The following is a 27776-nucleotide window of genomic DNA, read 5'->3' as shown; positions in this document are numbered from 1 at the left end:
CCTGCCCTCTACCTGACCTCTACCTGCCAGGCCAGTAAACGGGGGATAAGGAAGAGATTCTGTCTGACACCTGAAGAATAAGAGAGGACGGCTGCATGCAGGCAGCAGGAACTCCTGGTCGCTCAGAGGCGCATCATTAGGTGAAAATAACTATTTCCTCATACTTCATAAACCTCGACTCGTAGAAAAAGTCAAACTGAAATAAATGATATGATTCGTTTGAAATAACTGAAAAGAAATTCCTTAAAGCTCCTTGAACTAAAATATCCTCATCCTGACTCAGAACTGTGTCCCCTCTGGGCCACCGTACCTTTTAAAAAACCACGATGACCGAAGCTGCTGAGTGAGTCGGAGCTGCTCTGCCCTCCGAAGATGTTTTGGACTAAATTCAAAGCAGAAAAAGCTGCTTTTGCAGATGAAAACCCTTCTGATTCTGTCAAACCTTCCTCCTGGTTTCTGAGAGCGTCTCATCCCGGTAGGATGGAAACTGGACGCCATCTAAGTAAAACACGAGTGGAGCGGTGGGTGGTCTGGGCAGAAGCTGGACTCGGTGCGGAGCGGCCGGATGGTTTCCTCCACCGTGTCGCCCTGAAAGCTGCAGCCAGGCCACAGGGCCGTGCACGGACCCAACATCATAGGTGGTCCTGCGAGCAGAAAACGACCCACACAGCGGCTGCCTCCACAGATCCAGTTACAGAGGAACTGAAAGGCTTCTTTCCACCGACAGACGGAGGGACGAGTTCAGGCAGGAGGGAGGCTTTAAGGTGAGCGTTTCCCTTCGGCTCCTCCAGGCCGTAAACCTCAGAGAGGATCTGTGCAGCTGTAAGCCGGGCCGGGCCGGGCCGGGCCGGGCCGGGCCGGGCCGAGGGGGAGGCGGCTGGGCTGTTCGGGGACATATGGCAGTGATTTGGAGCTGCAGACTGGCCGGCTCTGTTTGAAGCTCTGTCAGCGAGCTCAGGAGCAGACAACTTGAGTCGCCTGGTGCTGAAACAAAGGCAACAATCTGCCTTTCAACACCCGCTCACGTTCTTCCAGAAGAACTCCAGAAAAACTCCAGAAAGACGGAAAACTGCTCTGGAAAAACAGAGCTGGCGGGCGGGCCGCTGGAGTCCCACCAAGCTTGAAACAGCCGCTTTAAATAACTCCCTGAGCCCGTGAGACCCAACAAACGGACTCTGCTGACGCTACTCTGACATCATTCTGTCTTCACATGAGACACGACATCAAAATAAAGCTTTAATTCCACTTCTTTCGAACAGTATCAACATGCAGCACGTGATCCCCGGTCTAAACATAGTTCCACACTGTGTTTGCCTCAGTAAAACTCGTGTGCTGCTGGTGGATGTTGGACTGCTTCTCTGGGCCTTCGTGCTGCAGTTTGTGGTGTTTTCAGATGCTTCAGTGAGGTAGTTGTGTTGCTTTGTGACTCACAAGCACAGCTTTACACGACTCTGCCGATAATGGGAGATTTTTCTCCATGAAGTCATGATTCTCTCACTTTCATTAGCTAAGCTGTTAGCGTTAGCGCTGCTAAAGGAGGAAATAAATCAGTAAATAAACCATGAGGAGTTATTTCTTCATTAGCTAAGCTGTTAGCGTTAGCTGCTGCTAAAGGAGGAAATAAATCAGTAAATAAACCATGAGGAGTTATTTCATTAGCTAAGCTGTTAGCGTTAGCTGCTGCTAAAGGAAGAAATAAATCAGTAAATAAACCATGAGGAGTTATTTCATTAGCTAAGCTGTTAGCGTTAGCGCTGCTAAAGGAAGAAATAAATCAGTAAATAAACCATGAGGAGTTATTTCATTAGCTAAGCTGTTAGCGTTAGCGCTGCTAAAGGAAGAAATAAATCAGTAAATAAACCATGAGGAGTTATTTCATTAGCTAAGCTGTTAGCGTTAGCTGCTGCTAAAGGAAGAAATAAATCAGTAAATAAACCATGAGGAGTTATTTCATTAGCTAAGCTGTTAGCGTTAGCTGCTGCTAAAGGAAGAAATAAATCAGTAAATAAACCATGAGGAGTTATTTCATTAGCTAAGCTGTTAGCATTAGCTGCTGCTAAAGGAAGAAATAAATCAGTAAATAAACCATGAGGAGTTATTTCATTAGCTAAGCTGTTAGCGTTAGCGCTGCTAAAGGAAGAAATAAATCAGTAAATAAACCATGAGGAGTTATTTCATTAGCTAAGCTGTTAGCGTTAGCTGCTGCTAAAGGAAGAAATAAATCAGTAAATAAACCATGAGGAGTTATTTCATTAGCTAAGCTGTTAGCGTTAGCTGCTGCTAAAGGAAGAAATAAATCAGTAAATAAACCATGAGGAGTTATTTCATTAGCTAAGCTGTTAGCGTTAGCTGCTGCTAAAGGAAGAAATAAATCAGTAAATAAACCATGAGGAGTTATTTCATTAGCTAAGCTGTTAGCGTTAGCGCTGCTAAAGGAAGAAATAAATCAGTAAATAAACCATGAGGAGTTATTTCATTAGCTAAGCTGTTAGCGTTAGCTGCTGCTAAAGGAAGAAATAAATCAGTAAATAAACCACGAGGAGTTATTTCATTAGCTAAGCTGTTAGCGTTAGCTGCTGCTAAAGGAAGAAATAAATCAGTAAATAAACCATGAGGAGTTATTTCATTAGCTAAGCTGTTAGCGTTAGCTGCTGCTAAAGGAAGAAATAAATCAGTAAATAAACCATGAGGAGTTATTTCATTAACTAAGCTGTTAGCGTTAGCTGTTAGCGTTAGCTGCTGCTAAAGGAAGAAATAAATCCGTAAATAAACCATGAGGAGTTATTTCATTAGCTAAGCTGTTAGCGTTAGCTGCTGCTAAAGGAAGAAATAAATCAGTAAATAAACCATGAGGAGTTATTTCATTAGCTAAGCTGTTAGCGTTAGCGCTGCTAAAGGAAGAAATAAATCAGTAAATAAACCATGAGGAGTTATTTCTCAGATGCTTCCATTTCCCTGCTCTGAAGTTCAGGCTCTGAGAGCTGGAACTGATCCTCTTTGTGGCTCAGTTCCTTCAGTCCAGCGTTGAACTGGACCAAGTTGTTAAAACAGTGGGATGAAAAGTGTCTGCTGCACATTCACAGTCTTTAGCTAACTCTGCTGGAACATTAGCCTCAGATATAGTTTATCCACTGGGCTCTTATATCCTCTGAGGCTGCTGCTGGATGGAAGATGCATGCTCCTCAGTGCAGCTGACAGCAGAACATTTCCACCAGAAGCTGGCTTCATCCGTCCAGCAGGGTGGAGGTGAGGGGCGGGGCTTAGCAGAGGAGGCGGAGCCAACTTAAGGAGTGACGTACTTTAGAAATTAAAATCAGAACGGCTTGTTAGACACCAGGGTTGTGTTTTTGGGGAGTTTTACACCTGCTGGGGACCTCAGACGCCCTGATATATGCTCCCAGGAGCAGGAAGAAGGAGTTTTACACTTCAGACGCCCTGATATATGCTCCCAGGAGCAGGAAGAAGGAGTTTTACACTTCAGACGCCCTGATATATGCTCCCAGGAACAGGAAGAAGGAGTTTTACACTTCAGACGCCCTGATATATGCTCCCAGGAGCAGGAAGAAGGAGTTTTACACTTCAGACGCCCTGATATATGCTCCCAGGAGCAGGAAGAAGGAGTTTTACACTTCAGACGCCCTGATATATGCTCCCAGGAGCAGGAAGAAGGAGTTTTACACTTCAGACGCCCTGATATATGCTCCCAGGAGCAGGAAGAAGGAGTTTTACACTTCAGACGCCCTGATATATGCTCCCAGGAACAGGAAGAAGGAGTTTTACACCTCAGACGCCCTGATATATGCTCCCAGGAGCAGGAAGAAGGAGTTTTACACTTCAGACGCCCTGATATATGCTCCCAGGAACAGGAAGAAGGAGTTTTACACTTCAGACGCCCTGATATCTGCTCCCAGGAGCAGGAAGAAGGAGTTTTACACTTCAGACGCCCTGATATATGCTCCCAGGAACAGGAAGAAGGAGTTTTACACTTCAGACGCCCTGATATATGCTCCCAGGAGCAGGAAGAAGGAGTTTTACACTTCAGACGCCCTGATATATGCTCCCAGGAGCAGGAAGAAGGAGTTTTACACTTCAGACGCCCTGATATACGCTCCCAGGAACAGGAAGAAGGAGTTTTACACTTCAGACGCCCTGATATATGCTCCCAGGAACAGGAAGAAGGAGTTTTACACTTCAGACGCCCTGATATATGCTCCCAGGAACAGGAAGAAGGAGTTTTACACTTCAGACGCCCTGATATATGCTCCCAGGAGCAGGAAGAAGGAGTTTTACACTTCAGACGCCCTGATATATGCTCCCAGGAGCAGGAAGAAGGAGTTTTACACTTCAGACGCCCTGATATATGCTCCCAGGAGCAGGAAGAAGGAGTTTTACACTTCAGACGCCCTGATATATGCTATATATTTACACAATACGTCGGCTTTAATGAAATCATCGGTGATCACTGCTGTTTCACAGCTTGGCTTTAACAACCTCTGCAGCATGGACTCAGAGAGAAGATCCCACCAGAAACATTCAGCCCGCCACTTAAAGCAGCTTTCAGTGAACAAATTGACTCAGCCCTGAAATCGAGGCAGGATTTCACCTTTTGCACACATTCCTGACCTTTTTCCAAACATTACCTCACCTGCACCACACGCTCAGATCAAGAAGCAGCCTTCAGGCTCGCTGTAATCAGCGCTCTTCCTGCAGTGATTAATCACACCAGATGACAGCTCCAATGACCCAATCAGAGTCTGCAATTACAGCCAGGGGGCCTCCTGATTGGCCAGCTTTGCCTCAAGCCCCGGGGTCAAAGGTTAATCTCTTCAAAGAGCAGAAAGGGGGGCCGACTAATCAAGGAGTAATCACTGGAGCCCATCCAAAAAAATAAATCACAGAGCATGTGTTTGTGTTTTTCTTGTGGTCACAGACAGCATCCTGCACAGCTCAGAGGGTGTGCACGTGTGTGTGCACGTGTGTGTGCACGTGTGTGTGCATGTGTTGTCATACCTGACTGGAGGCTCCATGGCAGAACAGTGGGCGTGTTTGTGCACGGCTCCATGGGAAACGTAGTGTGGAAGCAGCAGAGATCAGCCCAACATGGCAGCCTGGGAGACAAACAGGTGTGTGGTTAAATCTCAGGGCAGAGAAACAGGGTCTGTGCTGCTTCGTGTTCAGCTGTGAGGAGCCTCAGCGTCCCTTAGAGTTAGCTAAAACACACCCAGGAAAGAAGCCATCTGCTTACTTTAAGCTGAGCTCAGTTTCAGTTCGTATCCAAATGTATTCAATGTGTTTCCGACTGATTCAAATCGCAGTTTTAAAGCATTTTCTCCTCCAACGGCAGGAGGTTCCAACTTAAACAAGTTATTAATGTTTGATTAACAGAATAAATGTTAGCTTCACAAATCATGATGCTTCTGTTGCTTCATTTGAAGAAGATTTGTTTTATTTTCTGAAATATTTAACCAGGATATCAGAAAAACTCCTGATCCAGTCCTCAATTCTTCAAAGTGTCCTGATCAACAGTTCTGCAGCTTTCTGAAGCTCTTTCAGTTTTTCTTTGGACATTTTCTGCTTTTTCCCCTCATTTTCAGTCCTTGTTCCTGAGCATTTTCAGTGTTTTTTTTTTTGTTCAGCCACTTAACTCTGACCTTTGACCCATTCAGGCAGGAAAAAGGCTCCTAACTCAAGGGATGAACCAGTGTTGTGTCGACACAGAACAGACAACTTAGCAAAGAAGCCATTTTAAACTGGATCTTTAGGCACTTTGTCACAAAGACACATCATTTGTTCCCATTTCTTTAGCTGCATCTATGAAAAACAGCAAAGAAAACACAGTTTGACAGACAGAAAATAGGATTTCTGCAGCAACAAGGTGATTCCCAAAGAGCTATTAGCTGAAAACTTGGCATATCTCAGCATGGTGTGCAGTGTGTCCTTAAAACATTTGAGGAAACTGGACAAGTGGAGGACAAAAGAAGAAGTGTCAGGCCTAAAAAACTATCTCCAGCAGATGAACAGGATCTGAAAGTGATGTCCTTAAGAAAGAGGAAAAAATCCAGCTGTGACCTGACAGGACCTGAGAGATGCATCTGGACCTTCAGCTGATCCATCTACTGTTGGCCCAAGCCTCATCAGAAATGGTCTCCATGGAAGGGTGGCTGTCAAGAAGCCGTTCTTAAGGAAGGGGAACAGGGAGAAAAGGCTGAGCTGTGCCAAATGACACAAGAAGTGGACTGAAAATCAGTGGCAACAGGTCTTATGGAGGGATGAATCCTCCCCAGAGCCCGGACCTCAACATTATTGAAGCAGTGTGGGATCATCTGACAGAGAACGGAACAAAAGGCAGCCCACATCCAAAGAAGAGCTTTGGGATGTCCTTCAAGAAGCCTGGAGAACTATTCCTGAAGACTCCTTAAAGAAATGACAGAAAGCTTGTCTCAGAGGGTTCAGGCTGAGTTGGAGAATAAAGGAGCTCAGACCAGAGATTCACTTTAAAGCTGCTGAGAACTGATAAAAAACTCTGCTTCTGCCTCAGATTCTGGGTTTATGTTCAGGTTTGAACATGTTTCAGTGAATCTCTGCAGCTGTTTCCATGGAAATAAAGACATAAATGAGGCTGATCAGGACTAACCGAGGGCAGATGGGTCACTCATGACTAATTAATGAGAAATAAAGTATTATTTTCTCTAGTTTTAGCTTTAAATTTAGCATTTGGAGACGCTGAAAAACAATAATAAAGCAGAAACACCCTCCTGTCTTTGGCCGATAAATTATCCGGAACGGCTCATAGAGAAATAAAAACAAAGATATCAAAATGTCCCAGAATCTGCAGCCACTCAAACCAAACATCTCCGTCTGCCTGCAGTAACACCGACTCTTCCAGCACTTCCTCGTTAGCTCAGTGATGCCAGAGTTTGCAGCTTCTTGAGGAGATAAGTGGAGCAGTGTGGCCAACAGCTGGAGGAGCCCCCTCCGACACAGAGGACTCTTTATTTCCCGGCACAGGCCTCGTCAAAGGAGCCTTTCTTTGGTCAAGGAGGCCGACGTCAGGAGTGTGAGTTAATATTCACACCCGGGGAGAAGAGTCCAACTCCGGCTGCTGGGTTATTGAGTCTGAGCAGAGATACTGAGCTGTTCCCACAGCTTACAGTGCAGGTATGCAGCTCATTTACAATCTGAGACCAGATTTACCTCCTCCTTCGTGTTTAAATCACCTGCTGAAATACAGATTACATCTCATAAAGAGAGGGCTGGGAGTCGGCTGCTCAAAATATCATTTATTCATTTGACTGCGTCTGAAGGCAACCTGCCTGAGTTAAATGTTTGGTCAAGGTCAGTCTGAGCAGCTCCGGATTCACACCACACCGTCCCGCTGAAGCCAAAAGTAACACTCAGCTGGAGCGCTGACCGGCAGCCTCGGCTCCACCCCCCGGGCAGGAAAAGATTCAGCCGAGTTATTATAGAACAGACGAGGAGAAAATAGATGTCCGGAGACGGGGGCTGAGAGCGGTCACGAGGTTGGCAACAAACAGCTGCTGCACACACTCCCAAACAAACACACATCGTTTACAGATGGAGGCGGTGCCAAGAAAAAGAGACGGACCGAGGGAAAAGCAGATCCTGCTCTCCCACACCAGGACGGAGTGAAACAGCTCTGCTTTCCCTCCAACTATTTTTACGTTAACTATGATGAATGCTAACAGCTGACTATAAACAGCAGTCTGGAAAACAACATTTTACCCCCAACTGGAAGGCCGGCCATGAAATATGAATGACTCTAAACAATGGAAGGTACTTTCTGCCACAGTTTAGGAGCCAGAACCTCTTTAGTTGTGACTCTGCTGCGAGGTCCAACCTGCAGACCCTGATCACCAGAGTCCTGCCGGCATGGATTGGCTGTAAAAGTTCAGAGATAAGGAGCCTGAGCAGGCATGAATTATCATCTGCAGCTCAGATCTGGAAACTACTGGGCCGACCCATCTGGATCCACAGTATCTGGGTGTATGTAACTGCATAAATATACCTGTACCGTACGCTGCGTTCGGATCATTCTGCTGTCATATTTGCAGGTGATGGCTTCATATGAGCTCAGCTCCGGTTTACCATCCCCACCGTTCGTTTCCTCTCCGAACGGCTCGACTTTACAGTTCGTTTCCTCTACAAACGGCTCGACTTTACAGTTCGTTTCCTCTCCGAACGGCTCGACTTTACAGTTCGTTTCCTCTCCGAACGGCTCGTCTTTACAGTTCGTTTCCTCTCCGAACGGCTCGTCTTTACAGTTCTTTTCCTCTCCGAACGGCTCGACTTTACAGTTCGTTTCCTCTACAAACGGCTCGTCTTTACAGTTCGTTTCCTCTCCTAACGGCTCGACTTTACAGTTCGTTTCCTCTACAAACGGCTCGTCTTTACCGTTCGTTTCCTCTCCGAATGGCTCGTCTTTACAGTTCGTTTCCTCTACAAACGGCTCGACTTTACAGTTCGTTTCCTCTACTAACGGCTCGACTTTACAGTTCGTTTCCTCTCCGAACGGCTCGTCTTTACAGTTCGTTTCCTCTCCGAACGGCTCGTCTTTACAGTTCGTTTCCTCTCCTAACGGCTCGACTTTACAGTTCGTTTCCTCTCCTAACGGCTCGACTTTACAGTTCGTTTCCTCTCCGAACGGCTCGACTTTACAGTTCGTTTCCTCTCCGAACGGCTCGTCTTTACAGTTCGTTTCCTCTCCGAACGGCTCGTCTTTACAGTTCGTTTCCTCTCCGAATGGCTCGTCTTTACAGTTCTTTTCCTCTACAAACGGCTCGTCTTTGCCGTTCGTTTCCTCTCCGAACGGCTCGTCTTTACAGTTCGTTTCCTCTCTGAACGGCTCGTCTTTACCGTTCGTTTCCTCTCCGAACGGCTCGTCTTTACAGTTCGTTTCCTCTACGAACGGCTCGTCTTTACAGTTCGTTTCCTCTCCGAACGGCTCGTCTTTACAGTTCGTTTCCTCTACAAACGGCTCGTCTTTACAGTTCGTTTCCTCTACAAACGGCTCGACTTTACAGTTCGTTTCCTCTACAAACGGCTCGTCTTTGCCGTTCGTTTCCTCTCCGAACGGCTCGTCTTTACAGTTCGTTTCCTCTCCGAACGGCTCGTCTTTACAGTTCGTTTCCTCTACAAACGGCTCGTCTTTACAGTTCGTTTCCTCTCCGAACGGCTCGTCTTTACAGTTCGTTTCCTCTCCGAACGGCTCGTCTTTACAGTTCGTTTCCTCTACAAACGGCTCGTCTTTACAGTTCGTTTCCTCTACAAACGGCTCGTCTTTACAGTTCGTTTCCTCTACAAACGGCTCGTCTTTACAGTTCGTTTCCTCTCCGAACGGCTCGTCTTTACAGTTCGTTTCCTCTACAAACGGCTCGTCTTTGCCGTTCGTTTCCTCTCCAAACGGCTCGTCTTTACAGTTCGTTTCCTCTCCGAACGGCTCGTCTTTACAGTTCGTTTCCTCTACAAACGGCTCGTCTTTACAGTTCGTTTCCTCTCCGAACGGCTCGTCTTTACAGTTCGTTTCCTCTCCGAACGGCTCGTCTTTACAGTTCGTTTCCTCTCCGAACGGCTCGTCTTTACAGTTCGTTTCCTCTACAAACGGCTCGTCTTTACAGTTCGTTTCCTCTACAAACGGCTCGACTTTACAGTTCGTTTCCTCTACAAACGGCTCGTCTTTGCCGTTCGTTTCCTCTCCAAACGGCTCGTCTTTACAGTTCGTTTCCTCTCCGAACGGCTCGTCTTTACAGTTCGTTTCCTCTACAAACGGCTCGTCTTTGCCGTTCGTTTCCTCTCCAAACGGCTCGTCTTTACAGTTCGTTTCCTCTCCGAACGGCTCGTCTTTACAGTTCGTTTCCTCTACAAACGGCTCGTCTTTACAGTTCGTTTCCTCTCCGAACGGCTCGTCTTTACAGTTCGTTTCCTCTACAAACGGCTCGTCTTTACAGTTCGTTTCCTCTACAAACGGCTCGTCTTTACAGTTCGTTTCCTCTACAAACGGCTCGTCTTTACAGTTCGTTTCCTCTACAAACGGCTCGTCTTTACAGTTCGTTTCCTCTCCGAACGGCTCGTCTTTACAGTTCGTTTCCTCTACAAACGGCTCGTCTTTGCCGTTCGTTTCCTCTCCAAACGGCTCGTCTTTACAGTTCGTTTCCTCTCCGAACGGCTCGTCTTTACAGTTCGTTTCCTCTACAAACGGCTCGTCTTTACAGTTCGTTTCCTCTCCGAACGGCTCGACTTTACAGTTCGTTTCCTCTACAAACGGCTCGTCTTTACAGTTCGTTTCCTCTACAAACGGCTCGTCTTTACAGTTCGTTTCCTCTACAAACGGCTCGTCTTTACAGTTCGTTTCCTCTCCAAACGGCTCGTCTTTACAGTTCGTTTCCTCTCCGAACGGCTCGTCTTTACAGTTCGTTTCCTCTACAAACGGCTCGTCTTTGCCGTTCGTTTCCTCTCCAAACGGCTCGTCTTTACAGTTCGTTTCCTCTCCGAACGGCTCGTCTTTACAGTTCGTTTCCTCTACAAACGGCTCGTCTTTACAGTTCGTTTCCTCTACAAACGGCTCGTCTTTACAGTTCGTTTCCTCTCCGAACGGCTCGTCTTTACAGTTCGTTTCCTCTCCGAACGGCTCGTCTTTACAGTTCGTTTCCTCTCCGAACGGCTCGTCTTTACAGTTCGTTTCCTCTCCGAACGGCTCGACTTTACAGTTCGTTTCCTCTCCGAACGGCTCGTCTTTACAGTTCGTTTCCTCTCCGAACGGCTCGTCTTTACAGTTCGTTTCCTCTACAAACGGCTCGACTTTACAGTTCGTTTCCTCTCCGAACGGCTCGTCTTTACAGTTCGTTTCCTCTCCGAACGGCTCGTCTTTACAGTTCGTTTCCTCTCCGAACGGCTCGTCTTTACAGTTCGTTTCCTCTCCGAACGGCTCGTCTTTACAGTTCGTTTCCTCTCCGAACGGCTCGTCTTTACAGTTCGTTTCCTCTTCAAACGGCTCGACTTTACAGTTCGTTTCCTCTCCGAACGGCTCGTCTTTACAGTTCGTTTCCTCTACAAACGGCTCGACTTTACAGTTCGTTTCCTCTCCGAACGGCTCGTCTTTACAGTTCGTTTCCTCTACAAACGGCTCGACTTTACAGTTCGTTTCCTCTCCAAACGGCTCGTCTTTACAGTTAGTTTCCTCTCCGAACGGCTCGTCTTTACAGTTCGTTTCCTCTACAAACGGCTCGTCTTTACAGTTCGTTTCCTCTACAAACGGCTCGTCTTTACAGTTCGTTTCCTCTCCGAACGGCTCGTCTTTACAGTTCGTTTCCTCTCCGAACGGCTCGTCTTTACAGTTCGTTTCCTCTACGAACGGCTCGTCTTTACAGTTCGTTTCCTCTCCGAACGGCTCGTCTTTACAGTTCGTTTCCTCTCCGAACGGCTCGTCTTTACAGTTCGTTTCCTCTCCGAACGGCTCGTCTTTACCGTTCTTTTCCCTCTCTGAACGGCTCGTCTCTGCCGTTCGTTTCCTCTCTGAACGGCTCGTCTTTACAGTTCTTTTCCTCTCCTAACAGCTCAGTCACCGCATATAAATGTACTCTGTCTGATTTCTGCCACACAACCCTCAGGATTCAATCAACAATTTTCAAAATGTGATCTCAACATTGGATAAAGACTCAACTTTGACTCTTACGATGATCTTCCTGCTTCAGTTTGCTGCTGCCCGATACTGAGATGCTGCAGGGGGAGTTAAAAGTTGAACAGAGGGTCCGATTCTTTGAGACTTTGATGCTCCAACTGATTCAGTGCTTCACACCGCACATGTCATCCAGAAACTGGGCTGAGCAGATACCACAAACACTGCGAATCCATGATTTTACCGAACAAAAGTTCTGTTTCCCAGGATTTCCTGTATGTAAAAGCACTGAAAATGATGTCACCTTCATGATAAATATTCAAAAAGCAAATCTTTGTTGCAATAAAAGCAAAGACAGGCCTCCCCAAAAAGACATTTGATGGCTGAGACTTCTGTCCGAATGCAAACACCGGGAAGTTTACAGAGCCATAAAACCTGCTTCCTGTGCTTAAAGAACAGCTAGTTTCAGTCAGTGTTTTATAAAGTTTCCACTCGCTGTTTCTGACGCTTGATTTCTGACAATTCAAAGAAGAAAACAGCTGAATGAGAAGCAGCTGGAGATAAAGAAAGCCTATAATCCTGTCAGATAATGTGAGTGCTGATGGTGTCCCAGATGATTTAGCGTCGCTCTGGGCTGTTTACGCTCTGAAAATGAACAATCAGCTTATTTAAAAGGAAGCCCGGCAGTGTGTGAGATACGCATGGAGCAGGAAGCAAAGCGAAAGTCGCCACAAACACAGGCTGTGCTGCGAGTTTAAGATTCAAACACTGATTCAACATTAAGAGACGACAGTTTCAAGAACTGTTGCTGCAGCAATAAGTGCATTAGAACACTACATCTACAGAAGAACTCCGGTTCCTGACATATCTGAGCTAAACACAGGTGTGAACGAACTCAGGACACATTCAGAGGGGCTCCAGGACACTTTCAAAAACAGGAACCTGTCCTGGGACACATTAACCACCACCTGGGACCAAAAGTGTGTTAACAGCTGACCGATGCTTCCTTTTAGAGATATATGCATACGGTGGCCTCCATAATGTTTGGGACAGGTGTGTTCCTCAGGTGTGTTCCTCAGGTGTGTGTTCGGTTCCTCAGGTGTGTTCCAGGTGTGTGTTCGGTTCCTCAGGTGTGTTCCTCAGGTGTGTGTTCGGTTCCTCAGGTGTGTTCCAGGTGTGTGTTCGGTTCCTCAGGTGTGTTCGGTTCCTCAGGTGTGTTCCAGGTGTGTGTTCGGTTCCTCAGGTGTGTTCCAGGTGTGTGTTCGGTTCCTCAGGTGTGTTCCTCAGGTGTGTGTTCGGTTCCTCAGGTGTGTTCCAGGTGTGTGTTCGGTTCCTCAGGTGTGTTCCAGGTGTGTGTTCGGTTCCTCAGGTGTGTTCCAGGTGTGTGTTCGGTTCCTCGGGTGTGTTCCAGGTGTGTGTTCGGTTCCTCAGGTGTGTTCCAGGTGTGTGTTCGGTTCCTCAGGTGTGTTCGGTTCCTCAGGTGTGTTCCAGGTGTGTGTTCGGTTCCTCAGGTGTGTTCCAGGTGTGTTCGGTTCCTCAGGTGTGTTCCAGGTGTGTGTTCGGTTCCTCAGGTGTGTTCCAGGTGTGTGTTCGGTTCCTCAGGTGTGTTCCAGGTGTGTGTTCGGTTCCTCAGGTGTGTTCCAGTTGTGTTCCAGGTGTGTTCCTCAGGTGTGTTCGGTTCCTCAGGTGTGTTCGGTTCCTCAGGTGTGTTCCAGGTGTGTGTTCGGTTCCTCAGGTGTGTTCCAGGTGTGTTCCAGGTGTGTTCCTCAGGTGTGTTCGGTTCCTCAGGTGTGTGCGGTTCCACAGGTGTGTTCCACAGGTGTGTGCGGTTCCTCAGGTGTGTTCCACAGGTGTGTTCGGTTCCTCAGGTGTGTTCCAGTTGTGTTCCACAGGTGTGTTCCAGGTGTGTTCCACAGGTGTGTTCCACAGGTGTGTTCGGTTCCTCAGGTGTGTTCCAGTTGTGTTCCAGGTGTGTTCCACAGGTGTGTTCCAGGTGTGTTCGGTTCCTCAGGTGTGTTCCAGGTGTGTTCGGTTCCTCAGGTGTGTGCGGTTCCTCAGGTGTGTTGCACAGGTGTGTGCGGTTCCTCAGGTGTGTGCGGTTCCTCAGGTAGGTGCGTTCGGTTCCACAGGTAGGTGCGTTCGGTTCCACAGGTAGGTGCGTTCGGTTCCACAGGTAGGTGCGTTCGGTTCCACAGGTAGGTGCGTTCGGTTCCACAGGTAGGTGCGTTCGGTTCCACAGGTAGGTGCGCTCGGTTCCTCAGGTAGGTGTGTGCTCGGTTCCTCAGGTAGGTGCGTTCGGTTCCTCAGGTAGGTGCGTTCGGTTCCTCAGGTAAGTGCGTTCGGTTCCTCAGGTAGGTGCGTTCGGTTCCTCAGGTAGGTGCGTTCGGTTCCTCAGGTAGGTGTGTGCTCGGTTCCTCAGGTAGGTGCGTTCGGTTCCTCGGGTAGGTGTGTGCTCGGTTCCTCGGGTAGGTGCGTTCGGTTCCACAGGTAGGTGCGTTCGGTTCCTCAGGTAGGTGCGTTCGGTTCCACAGGTAGGTGCGTTCGGTTCCACAGGTAGGTGCGTTCGGTTCCACAGGTAGGTGCGTTCGGTTCCTCAGGTAGGTGCGTTCGGTTCCTCAGGTAGGTGCGTTCGGTTCCACAGGTAGGTGCGTTCGGTTCCACAGGTAGGTGCGTTCGGTTCCACAGGTAGGTGCGTTCGGTTCCACAGGTAGGTGCGTTCGGTTCCACAGGTGTGTTCCACTGCTTCATCACTGCAGGGATCAGACACCTCGGCTTGGTTCTGAAGCTGTTCAACATGAGGAGAGAAGCTGTGATGAGGCTGAAAAACCTCAAAGTCAAACATCAGGATCACCAACACCAGCTGTTTGGAACATCATGAAGAAGAAAGGATGCACAGGTGAGCTGTGTGATCACAGAGGGACAGGTAGGCCAAAGAAGAACCCTCCAACGGCCCGTCCAACGGATCAGAACCATCTGCAGGAGGCAGGTGTCAGAAGACTTCCTGAACAGAAGTACAGAGGCTACACTGCTACATGCTAACCGCTAGTTAGCCACTGCTACATGCTAACCGCTAGTTAGCCACAGGAACAGGATGGACACGTCACAGTTTGCCAAAAAGTCCTTAAAGGAGCTGCAGAGTTCTGGGAAAAGGTGTTCTGGACCCAGATGAAGCTGCATCAGAGTGATGGCAGGAAGAAAGTGTGGAGACCAACAGGAACCAAGATCCACAGCATAGCAGCTGCTCTGCTGATATTATCTCTTCAGATCCAGCTGAGCTTCCATCTGCTGAAGGAGAGACTTAAAGGGACGAACTGAGGGCTGAACATGGCTGCTTTAATGCAGCCTCCATCACTCTGTCCCACACATTAATGGGGGGAGCTGTACAAACCGTGCTGTCACCGTTCCAAACGTATTTAAATCTGAAGTTAAACACACCTACTGCATATAAACCTCAATAATCTGCAGTTAAATAACAAGAAAAGAAGCAGCAGAGAGGCGCTGAGGGCTACGGATAAATTCCTGTGTTGAGGTGATGAGTGAGATGAAGGTGTGAGACCTCAGAGCGACAGAAAAGCTGTGAAACCAGTCTGCCTCGCATCAGGTAGATGGCCAGAGGAATGCAGGCCAACAACAGGCGCTCTGGTCCTGACTCCTGAACAAGCTGCAGAGTACGAGGGATAAATCATCCCAATTAGTCCTGGGATTCCTCTGGGTTCGATTTCAACTCCAGCACTTTTTAACCTTTGGAAATGTCCTCAGGAGACATCACAACACTTGAGATTTTCAGTTTAGACTAATTCTTCAGATAAAACAGGTTCTTACAGCATGTTCATCTCCTCCATAACGGCTTTTATGCTTCATCACAGTGTTGGAATAATAAAAAACTGCCGGGTTACCCGTGAAAAGTAAGAAAACATTAATCTGTCAGGAAAGAACAGCAAATATCTACAAATTCTAATAGTTTTGTTCATAAGATGATGCAATACAGTGCAAACAAATACTTTTTTCATATATTGCCAGAATAATGAGATAATCTGCAGCTCCTTTATTGAGATGTGCAGAAATCCTATTTTCTGTCTGTCAAACTGTGTTTTCTTTGCTGTTTTTCATAGATGCAGCTAAAGAAATGGGAACAAATGATGTGTCTTTGTGACAAAGAGCCTAAAGATCCAGTTTAAAATGGCTTCTTTGCTAAGTTGTCTGTTCTGTGTCGACACAACACTGGTTCATCCCTTGAGTTAGGAGCCTTTTTTCTGCCTGAATGCTTCATAGCTCAGAGTTTAGTGGCTGAACAAAGAAAAAACACTGAAAATGTTCAGGAACAAGGACTGAAGATGAGGGAAAAAGCAGAAAATGTCCAAAGAAAAACTGTGAAAGAGCTTCATAAACCTGCAGAACTATCTTTTTCCAGCTCAACCAGGACAAGACGGATGTTTTAGTTCTTGGTGCTGAAGCCCAGAGAGACAAACTGTCAGAACATCTACATTTACCCACAATAAACCCGTCTGAAACACTCAATAACCCAGAGGAGACGCCTTCATTTCCTCCAGAATCAATCGATGTGACGCTCCACTTTCTGTGCCGTCAACAGAACTCAGCTGGTTCTGACCCGGGCTTTTAATGGCATCAGCCCTGTTAACTACCAACCTAAAGGCCTGGATTTGATTGATGCAAACATGTCAATAAACTGCACTTTATTCCAGCCGTGTGGGACAACAGAACCATCCCAAAAACACAGATAACTGGTCCTTTTCCCCTCTGTAGTAACCAGCAAACTGAGGCCGAAACACAGGCCGAAAACACCTGTTTATTTCCTCCTCTGTGTTGCTGTTTTTAGCCAAATAAGAGCGTTTGTTGCCCAGATTCACCTCCTTTAAGAGCTGCTGGAAGGAAGGACGGCCCGCCTCCGTTTGCCCAAAGCAGCCGGCAGGACGCGGCGGTTCTGTTGCAGGCAGGAAGTGGAAGAAGCCAAGCGTTCTCATTTCTGATCGCAGCAGCTAAAGCCGCCGGCTTTCGCTAAACCAACAGAGGAGGACGAGAGCAGAGGGACGAGTGTGGAGGCAGGAGAGGCTAATGCCATCAAAGTCAGCCCGCAGCCAGAGCTAATTGAAATTAAAGACCAGAAACGAGGAGGCAGTCAGGGGGCAGCGCTGCGTTCACAGCAGTGGGAAAACTCAGCGCTGAAAACAAGGCAGCAAGAACATAAAAAGCCATCTGTGTGTGTTTTCTAAGTGCTGCCAGACAGACTCCTGGTTGTTAACCAACAGAAACTCTCAACTTTCCACACACTTCGCTGTGCTGGGATTGCTCAGGTGTCAGTTTCCTTTCATTCAATACAGCAGAGGCAACTGAAAACTGAGCCATGAGCTTTTTTCCTCCCCTAGAAGATAGATTCACACCAGTCCTCTGAGTCTATAATGAACACTTCTTCCACTTAAAACGACTGTTTGCATCAAAACATGAACAGATTACACCCAGGTCCCAGAGAAAGATCACCGAAGTGAACATTTCTTCTGAAAAACCTCTTAAATCCATTTGGATTTAGCCAGACAACCGGCCAGAAAGATCATTTTACGTGTAAATACAACCAAAATCTGATGGAAAACTGCAGTAACTTCATTAAATGTGAGCCTGGATAACATAAAAACAGAGCTTTATCCTCCAGATAAACCCACTCAGGCCGCAAACATCTGGAAGCAACACCCTGAAAACCTCCTGATCCAGGAGAGGTCAGAGGTCAGGGTGGAGGTCAGGGGCCGAGGGATCACTGCACCTATCACGCAGGAGGATTACTGAAAGATGTAAAACCTTCAGGCTAAGTTAAACAAGCACAGACCAACTTTCCCCCTTTAAACACAGAGATTGGCTGAAAATAAACCTGAAAAACGTTCAGCTCCACGTCGATCAGTTCCAGCAGCTCATGAAATGGGATTTATTCTGCTGTGCAAAGCCTTTACGGCCACATTTACGGCTGAAAATACTCTGATATTCAGCTCAATCACGGAACAAATCTGCTTATCCAGAAAAGAGCTTAAATTAAAAAGACTTCACTGAGGAAACCTAAAGTTAGCTTAAATTTCAGGGTCAAACACAAGTTATTTTACACCATATTAATCCTTTTCTTCCCTCAAAATGATTAAAATTTAACATTTTTACTGCCTTTTCCTGAACTGCCTCATTATGCAAATGAGGGGGCGGAGTTTCAGACACTCACAAATGACTGCAGTTTAAAGTTAAAGCTGAATTCTGTTCAATTATTTATTCTTTTAGTGCCATTATCTGAAGTTATTCGTCTCATTTCGGCTTGTGGCCGGTTCAGACCTCCAGTTTAACCACTTCAGTCTCCAGCTGAGGTCCGATTCTGGTCCGATTCTGGTCACACTTTGGATTTTAAACCATTCTGATCACTTTAATGGACCTGGACTCACATCTTCCACCCGTTTAAAGTCCAGCTGCTGACCAACGCGTTCAAAAAGGATTTTAGATTATTTTTAAAAGGTGAAAATGCCTGAAAGGTTAGAAACATCTGCACAGAGGTTTTAGATTTAAAACTGGAGCCAAAGAAAGGTAGCAGTGACAGTGGAAGCTGTATTTCTGGGTTAATTTCATCAGATTTTAATGCTAAATGATATAAAAAGGTATGGGATTAAGGCTAGATGGGGGTTTTTCAAGCTGCTTTCTTTTAATTTAACAAATTCAAACCAGAATATTGCTTTTTTAGTTCTGTTCATGCACATCTTTGCAAAGCAAAGCTTGTTTAAAGCCAATAAACGGCGTGTTTCAGGTTCATTTTCACCTCTTCCTTCTTCTACCACAAAACTCCCGCGGTCACAGATCCAGACGTTTTCACGGCCGGTGAAGAAGGGAAATGTTCCTTCTTATCCAATCGCAGGAACAATCTGCTGCCTCGGTGGCCTGAATTATTCACCAGGCCGGGCTGGGTGTATTTAAAGCAGAGATCGATACCATTCAAGGACGACTGGAGCCGCTGGAGGCCGTAAACGTGGCGGCAGCGGCGACCTTCAGCTGTCATCAGGCCAAAGGGTCGCTGTCAGAAAGGTTTCAGCTGTTGAACTTTCTGAGAAGAGGCTTTTATTTCAACTTTACAGCGTTTAAAGAGACCAAATCCATCAAGAAGGAGCAGAACTCAGCCTCAAACTCGTCTTTATATCCAAAACTGCCGTTAACTTTATATCCCAGACCGATGCTCTGATCTTTAATAAATCGGCTCAGAACGTCAGGACACCAGATAAAACCTGGATGTGTAATAATGTCTGGTAGCACCACAGAGCAATGGACCGGGCTAATAGCTGGATTACACTGCAAACTGCTGGTTCTGGTGGCTGCTGTTATTTCACTCTGATAACAGACAATAAAACAGGAAATAAGAGGCTTTATTAGCACTTCAGCTGCTTTAAAACACAGTTTATGAAAGCAGAGACAGCAGCAGAGACGCTAACAGATGTTAGCACAGCTGGATGTTAGCTAGGAAGCTAACAGCTGCTGTTCTGTGGGCCTGTGATCAGCATCAGGAGGAGGAATGCTTTACATAAATGTGTTTTTTGGATATCTACGAGTGTATTCTTCTACATTAATGTCTCACATAGTTTATCTGCAGCTTGAGCAGCACGAACATTTATTTGGTGAAGAGTTATGGGCTAACAGCAACAAACCGACGCTCTGAGCTGCGACTGCAGCGGCTCAATGGTTCTGGTTCGGTTCCTTTCAGATGCACTTCAATCATTTTCTACAAAGAGGCAATAATTGCTGCTGTTTAATAAGGGAAAAGTATCATCAGAATACTCGATTTCATGAGGAATCGTTTGCTGAAGTATCTTTGAAAAGCAGCATTTAGAGTTTCTTTGCATTTCTGGAGCCGAGGCCCCTCAAACTCTGGGAGCCGAGGCCCCTGAAACTCTGGGAGCCGAGGCCCCCGAAACACTCGGGGCCGAGGCCCCTGAAACTCTGGGAGCCGAGGCCCCTGAAACGCTCCGAAAAGCTCGGAGCCGAGGCCCCTGAAACGCTGGGAGCCGAGGCCCCCGAAACGCTCCGAAACTCTCGGGGCCGAGGCCCCTGAAACGCTGGGAGCCGAGGCCCCTGAAACTCTGGGAGCCGAGGCCCCTGAAACGCTCCTAAACGCTGGGAGCCGAGGCCCCTGAAACGCTGGGAGCCGAGGCCCCTGAAACGCTCCGAAACGCTCGGAGCCGAGGCCCCTGAAACGCTCCGAAACGCTCGGAGCCGAGGCCCCTGAAACGCTGGGAGCCGAGGCCCCTGAAACGCTCCGAAACGCTCGGGGCCGAGGCCCCTGAAACTCTGGGAGCCGAGGCCCCTGAAACGCTCCGAAAAGCTCGGAGCCGAGGCCCCCGAAACGCTCCGAAACTCTCGGGGCCGAGGCCCCTGAAACGCTGGGAGCCGAGGCCCCTGAAACTCTGGGAGCCGAGGCCCCTGAAACGCTCCGAAACGCTGGGAGCCGAGGCCCCTGAAACGCTCGGAGCCGAGGCCCCTGAAACGCTCCGAAACGCTCGGAGCCGAGGCCCCTGAAACTCTGGGAGCCGAGGCCCCTGAAACGCTCCGAAACGCTCCGAAACGCTGGGAGCCGAGGCCCCCGAAACGCTCCGAAACGCTGGGAGCCGAGGCCCCTGAAACGCTGGGAGCCGAGGCCCCTGAAACGCTGGGAGCCGAGGCCCCTGAAACGCTCCGAAACGCTCGGGGCCAAGGCCCCTGAAACTCTGGGAGCCGAGGCCCCTGAAACGCTGGGAGCCGAGGCCCCTGAAACGCTGGGAGCCGAGGCCCCTCGAACGCTGGGAGCCGAGGCCCCTGAAACGCTCCGAAACTCTCGGGGCCGAGGCCCCTGAAACGCTCGGAGCCGAGGCCCCTGAAACGCTGGGAGCCGAGGCCCCTGAAACGCTGGGAGCCGAGGCCCCTGAAACGCTCCGAAACGCTCCGGGCCGAGGCCCCCGAAACTCTCGGGGCCGAGGCCCCTGAAACTCTGGGAGCCGAGGCCCCTGAAACGCTGGGAGCCGAGGCCCCTGAAACGCTGGGAGCCGAGGCCCCTCGAACGCTGGGAGCCGAGGCCCCTGAAACGCTCCGAAACTCTCGGGGCCGAGGCCCCTGAAACGCTGGGAGCCGAGGCCCCTGAAACGCTCCGAAACGCTCCGGGCCGAGGCCCCCGAAACTCTCGGGGCCGAGGCCCCTGAAACTCTGGGAGCCGAGGCCCCTGAAACGCTGGGAGCCGAGGCCCCTGAAACGCTGGGAGCCGAGGCCCCTCGAACGCTGGGAGCCGAGGCCCCTGAAACGCTCCGAAACTCTCGGGGCCGAGGCCCCTGAAACGCTCGGAGCCGAGGCCCCTGAAACGCTCGGAGCCGAGGCCCCTGAAACGCTGGGAGCCGAGGCCCCTGAAACGCTCCGAAACGCTCGGAGCCGAGGCCCCCGAAACGCTCCGAAACGCTCGGGGCCGAGGCCCCCGAAACTCTCGGGGCCGAGGCCCCTGCAGATGATATCAGAATAAATCCAGAAACAAACACGACTCTGAGCCACAGAACCTAAAACATTCTCTGATTCCTGCAGGAACTAAAGTCTGAAGCAGCAGCTTCACCTTTGCCACACATCCAGGAGAAAGAAAACACACGGACATTAAATCTGTGTGCAGGCGGGGGGGGCAGCGGGGGGGGGAAGAATCGTCCCTCTGTGTGCTCGGCTGCCATTTACTGCCTTTATTTATCTGCTGCAGCAGAGGCTGGAAGAATGGAGGAGGAGACGAAGAGGGGAGCGCTGCATGTTTTCCTCCCCGGCTCAGCCACTCTGTCTCCAGGTCGCTGGGGGAGGAGGGGGGGGGCAGACAGAGGAGAGCTGGAGATGTGAAACCTGATCTCCTCCCTCCTCCACCTCCACCGCTGCCACCTCGCCAGAGACTCCCGGAGTAATCTGATCCTGCGTCTGCAGACTGGAAACACACTCCAGAGGAGGGAGGAAGAAAGGAAGAAATGGAGGGAAAAGGGATAGAAATAGAGCAGAGGAACGGGAGAGATCCCCGAGCTCAGCCTCCAAGATGGAAACGCTCCCAGGAGAGGGAAAACTGAGCCCAACGGACGGAGAGAAGAGAGAACAATCTGTGACCTGTTTCCACATAAAGCCTCCATCGGCCTCAGATAATCAGACAGAGAAACCCAAACTGCTTCCAGGATCAATAAAAGCCCAGAGCGAGTCGCACAAAATGAAAAGAAACAGACGGAGGAAGGCTGAAAAGAACGAAGTAACCCCCGTCTGCCTGCTAAAAAACACAAAAACACAAATAAAAGTAGGTTCTTCCCCAACTGGAGCCTCATTACTGATATTAGGGCTGAAGCAGGGGAGGAAAGTTCTGCTTCATTCATCACAAGCTGCCTTAAAACATCTTAAAAACAAGTTTAAACGCCTCTAAATCCACCAACACAGTCCCTGCTGTGGGTTAGAGGCACGTCACACTTTAATAAATGAATAATAAAAAGGGAAAACCACAGATTATTACCCGGGTTAAAGCAGGTGAAGGTAAGTCTCGGCCATCATGCAGCTAACAGGAAGCGTTTGTGGGGAAAATATAAAACCAGAGAAGAAGCTTCGGTTCAAATCTTTCAGGGTGACGCTTCACTGTTACCTTCAAACCTTTTCAAACCTTTTCAAACCTTTTCAAACCTTTTCTTAAGTGTCCGGCAGGCCGCTGCCGGCTGATAGATGAGCTGCGCTCACCCTGTCGGCCCAGAGCGCAGCGCCCTGCTCTGAAGCTGCTACCGCTCGCTTCCTGCTCCCCAAACAGATCAAACTTGGTTGTTTTCTGAGGTTTGGGTCCCGGGTCGCTTCTTAACAACAGATTTAGAGCCTCTGAGGAGAGTAGATTTAAACAAAATGGTGGACGGAGGTTTATCTGCAGGTAAAGACGCCGTCTGAGGTGAAACCTGAAAGAATTCTCAGAAACTCTGCATCTCTGGTTGAGGCCTCTCTGCTGTTTCTGCAGCTGCGATCTGGGCTCAGCTGTGGAATGAACAGCTGCCCGGCAGGCGGATTCATTTCTAACGCCACCCTCCCATGAGCCTCCTCTGCTGCTCACATTCGGACTTACAGAGAAGAAGAAGAGCGCCGGAATTACAGAGAAGAAGAAGAGCGCCGGACTTACAGAGAAGAAGAAGAGCGCCAGAATTACAGAGAAGAAGAAGAGCGCCGGACTTACAGAGAAGAAGAAGAGCGCCGGACTTACAGAGAAGAAGAAGAGCGCCGGAGGAAGAGCGCCGGACTTACAGAGAAGAAGAAGAGCGCCGGACTTACAGAGAAGAAGAAGAGCGCCGGAATTACAGAGAAGAAGAAGAGCGCCGGACTTACAGAGAAGAAGAAGAGCGCCAGAATTACAGAGAAGAAGAAGAGCGCCGGACTTACAGAGAAGAAGAAGAGCGCCGGACTTACAGAGAAGAAGAAGAGCGCCGGACTTACAGAGAAGAAGAAGAGCGCCGGACTTACAGAGAAGAAGAAGAGCGCCGGACTTACAGAGAAGAAGAAGAGCGCCGGACTTACAGAGAAGAAGAAGAGCGCCGGACTTACAGAGAAGAAGAAGAGCGCCAGAATTACAGAGAAGAAGAAGAGCGCCGGACTTACAGAGAAGAAGAAGAGCGCCAGAATTACAGAGAAGAAGAAGAGCGCCGGGGGAAGAGCGCCGGACTTACAGAGAAGAAGAAGAGCGCCGGGGGAAGAGCGCCGGACTTACAGAGAAGAAGAAGAGCGCCGGGGGAAGAGCGCCGGACTTACAGAGGAAGAGCGCCGGAGGAAGAGCGCCGGACTTACAGAGAAGAAGAAGAGCGCCGGACTTACAGAGAAGAAGAAGAGCGCCGGACTTACAGAGAAGAAGAAGAGCGCCGGACTTACAGAGGAAGAGCGCCGGAGGAAGAGCGCCGGACTTACAGAGAAGAAGAAGAGCGCCGGACTTACAGAGAAGAAGAAGAGCGCCGGAATTACAGAGAAGAAGAAGAGCGCCGGACTTACAGAGAAGAAGAAGAGCGCCAGAATTACAGAGAAGAAGAAGAGCGCCGGACTTACAGAGGAAGAGCGCCGGAGGAAGAGCGCCGGAGGAGCCTCAGATCAGAATACTAAGGATGGAAAACAGCTGGTTCTGTTTTACTGACATGAAGCTAAACACTGAAACAGAAAAATGGGTCACAGAAAAGTGATTCTGATCCAATCACTTCAGTAATCGATGGAATCTGTGATCAGAACCGTTTGATCAGAACCAGAGACGGACCTTTCTCAGAACCCGGAGAAAACAACACCAGCTGAGCTTCGGCACGTGAAGCAGCAGCAGAACCTGATGCAGAAGGTTTTATGGACTCATCTGTCGGGTCTTTATTCGAGAGCTCTGAGAAACGACCGCCGTCTGCTCTGCTTTAAGCAGTCAGGACGTGAGCTGCTGTTCACTTCCACCGATCCATCAGCAAAGTTAAGGCTCGCCGGGACCTGAGCCGTGCACCGCTGCCGCCGAGCTGAAAGGATGAGAGACTGAAACAGGCAGAAAGCACCGACACACTGAAGGATTCTGGGTAAAAACCAGAAAGCACCGACACACTGAGGGATTCTGGGTAAAAACCAGAAAGCACCGACACACTGAGGGATTCTGGGTAAAAACCAGAAAGCACCGACACACTGAAGGATTGTGGGTAAAAACCAGAAAGCACCGACACACTGAGGGATTGTGGGTAAAAACCAGAAAGCACCGACACACTGAGGGATTCTGGGTAAAAACCAGAAAGCACCGACACACTGAGGGATTCTGGGTAAAAACCAGAAAGCACCGACACACTGAAGGATTCTGGGTAAAAACCAGAAAGCACCGACACACTGAAGGATTCTGGGTAAAAACCAGAAAGCACCGACACACTGAAGGATTGTGGGTAAAAACCAGAAAGCACCGACACACTGAAGGATTCTGGGTAAAAACCAGAAAGCACCGACACACTGAAGGATTCTGGGTAAAAACCAGAAAGCACCGACACACTGAAGGATTCTGGGTAAAAACCAGAAAGCACCGACACACTGAAGGATTCTGGGAAAAATCAGAAAGCACCGACACACTGAAGGATTCTGGGTAAAAACCAGAAAGCACCGACACACTGAGGGATTGTGGGTAAAAACCAGAAAGCACCGACACACTGAGGGATTCTGGGTAAAAACCAGAAAGCACCGACACACTGAAGGATTCTGGGTAAAAACCAGAAAGCACCGACACACTGAAGGATTGTGGGTAAAAACCAGAAAGCACCGACACACTGAAGGATTCTGGGTAAAAACCAGAAAGCACCGACACACTGAAGGATTCTGGGTAAAAACCAGAAAGCACCGACACACTGAAGGATTCTGGGTAAAAACCAGAAAGCACCGACACACTGAGGGATTCTGGGTAAAAACCAGAAAGCACCGACACACTGAGGGATTCTGGGTAAAAACCAGAAAGCACCGACACACTGAAGGATTGTGGGTAAAAACCAGAAAGCACCGACACACTGAAGGATTGTGGGTAAAAACGGCCCCATGTCGCAGGACGCCTCGACGGTAAAGCAAATCGGAAGAAGACGCCTTCCGAAATGAGTCAAAGTCACATCCGAGAAGCTGAAATATTCCACTAAAGAACACATTAATCACATGTTTGTGCAGATTTAAAGAAGCCAAACGTGAGTTTGTAGCTCAGAAAGCACAAAAGATGCCCGAATTAAAGCATTTAGCAGCAGAAAGAAGCAGGAAGAACGGGACGGGTTCAGTTCTGTGGACCCAGAAGCTTCAAACCGACTCCGTTAGGTGAAGTTAGGGGGGGGGTAGACCCAGCCCTGAAAACAGAACCCACACGGGTCAAATCTGGACCGCAGACAGTCTGTGAAACCTTTAATCTTTATGTAGAAACTTCAGAAAAAGGCCATTAACCAGCTCTGATAGTCAAAACTCTTCAAAACATCGTGTTTGATGAGTGAAATCCTGATTATATTAACAGAAAAACGGCCATTTCATTGCTTTTCTCCCACATTTAGACCAGCTCCAGGCTAAAAATCAACACCTGGAGCAGTTAAATGTGGGAAAAATGATCCTGCAGAGCTCTGACAACCACAGCCACGGTTGGATTCTTCTCATTTCCTCCTGCAACACAAAGCAGAGCCTCGGCCTGTCTGTTTACAATAAAAACACCAAACCAATCTGGGACTGCGCGTGACTTTCACCTGCAAACAAACTCCAAATAAAGCAGGAAAACACTCACAACTTCTGACTTTTTCCGGCAGCTAGCCAACGATGCTAACTCCAAACTTAGCTAAAACTTTACACAACTTTAAGGCTGATTCACATCCAATGATTCAGTTAGCAAAACTCAAATCTTTGTCCAAAAAAACTATCGAAAAGTGTCCGTTTCGCGTGCTCTGTCGGTGTTAAACCTGCAGATTTCCCTTTAATTACAGACGAGCCGTTAAACTATGCAGCACGGTTAGCTAACCGAGGAATGCGGCTAACAAGCGGGTAAACGTCTCAACAAACTGCGGCAGACTTCATCCAGATAAACTACCACCGGGTTAATTAAATCACCCGAGTTCAGTGGGGTGTGTTTACAGGGTTAATCCGCGTTTTTTTCCACATAAAAACAGCCAAAGCTCGCGCTGCGGCAGGAGTGAAGCAAACTTTTTCTCCACGGCAGCAGCTCGAACGGGATGCGTCTATCTCCTGGCGCCAACGCATACACCAAATCTGTTCGCCGAACTCCACTTTCTTTCTGTAGCTTAAATCTAGAGTTTGTTTCTGTAAGTGACGCAAACTGTCCAATTCAAACAAAAACGACAACTTGGTGAATAAAAATATGACGGACATTTCAAACCACATATGTTTTGAACACACGGGGTTGCGCGTGCTCCAGCAGATAGACGGATGTAAAAAAGTCGGGCTGAGACCCGCAGGTTGGGAATGAAGTTCTGCGTTACGTGCGGCTGGTTCTGCCTTACCTTTTCTCCTTGGTTCTTTGATATAAGTTCCCGACGTCTTCTCTGTTTTTTTCAGCGGAACTCCGTCGCTCGGGTTTAAACTTCCAGCAGCGATAAAACGGCGTATTTCCCGGTGGTTTGTGGAGATACTTTCGGCGTCGCACTCCTCCAGTTCTGGGATCAGCAGCTCTGCGGTTTCTGCTGGTGGACGACGGAGGAGAGCGAAAACAAAGATCCTCCACGCCTGCAGTGATGACTCACTCTGAACTCAAAATGAATACCAGACTTCTGGCTCTGGGATGCTCTGAAATCCTCTGAGATGGTGAAATCAGCAGTTTATAAAACACTTACTTCTACTTTTGGACAAGTTTTCATCTACAAGAACCAAAAAGCCGTGAAAACCCTTCAGATTACAGATTATTTTCATTGTTTTCAATGCATTCATAGTTTTCTTCAGTTTTATTACCTTGCTGGAGATAACTCACAATAATATCCTCTCTTTTTGTAAATAAAGACAAAGTTGATCTATTTCTTCTTTTTAAGATCCAGTTTAGCTTCTCTGATTCCTCCTCCTCTTTTCTGGGAACTTTACAGGAGATATTACACTTTTTCATGCTTAAATAACCTTAAAGATTTAGATTAATTCGTCCAAAACATAAACTTGATTCAATGTTTTTGTTGAAGTTAAAATAAGATTTTTAGGAGTAAGAATCATACATGTGCCCAAATGAGAACTTTGATGAATATTTTTAAGGGGGGAAAAGGAATTTAAGTCTTAATATATGAGAATAAATTCAAACTAAAAAGCATTTTTAGACATGAAAGTTCAGATGTTCATGTTTAATTATAATATTTATATTTCAGAACCCTGCAGAAACTGTTCTCAGCTTCAGTTTAGTCAAACTGCAGCTTAAAATGTCAATAATGACCCTAAAAACCTTTTAATAAAGAATAAAACAATGAATACAACTTTTTTATTCATTGTTTTATTCTCCATGTTGACAGTGAAGGAATCTTGAATCTTGAAAAGCAGAAAAAAGTCAGATTTGCAGATTTATTAAAACACAGCTGACAGCACTAAGTTTATTATCTATAATCATAATTATTGTTCTTTTCCTGAGGCTGAAGTGACAGAAATGAAAAAGAAGAATAGTATTTAGATCTTTAGAAATGAT

The 27776-nt window shown here is 47.9% G+C and overlaps 1 protein-coding gene across 1 annotated transcript in view; it reads right to left on the bottom strand.

Annotated features, from left to right (window-relative positions):
• Window positions 1-26803, bottom strand: part of bmpr1aa (bone morphogenetic protein receptor, type IAa) — a 64467-nt gene extending 37664 nt beyond the window's left edge. Inside the window, exons 1-2 of the mRNA XM_072390430.1 lie at window positions 26623-26803; window positions 5011-5108 (exon numbers count right to left, since the gene is read on the bottom strand). The gene's annotated coding sequence lies outside the window, so the exon portion shown is untranslated. The remainder of the gene's footprint in view (window positions 1-5010; window positions 5109-26622) is intronic.
• Between the last annotated feature and the right edge of the window lie 973 nt (window positions 26804-27776).

The sequence above is a fragment of the Leuresthes tenuis genome, unplaced genomic scaffold (assembly GCF_036924035.1).
Source record: "Leuresthes tenuis unplaced genomic scaffold, fLeuTen1.0.hap1 SCAF_8, whole genome shotgun sequence".
NCBI lineage: Eukaryota > Metazoa > Chordata > Actinopteri > Atheriniformes > Atherinopsidae > Leuresthes > Leuresthes tenuis.
Note: the sequence above shows the minus strand (reverse complement) of the source record. Positions and strands in the feature narration are given on the sequence as shown.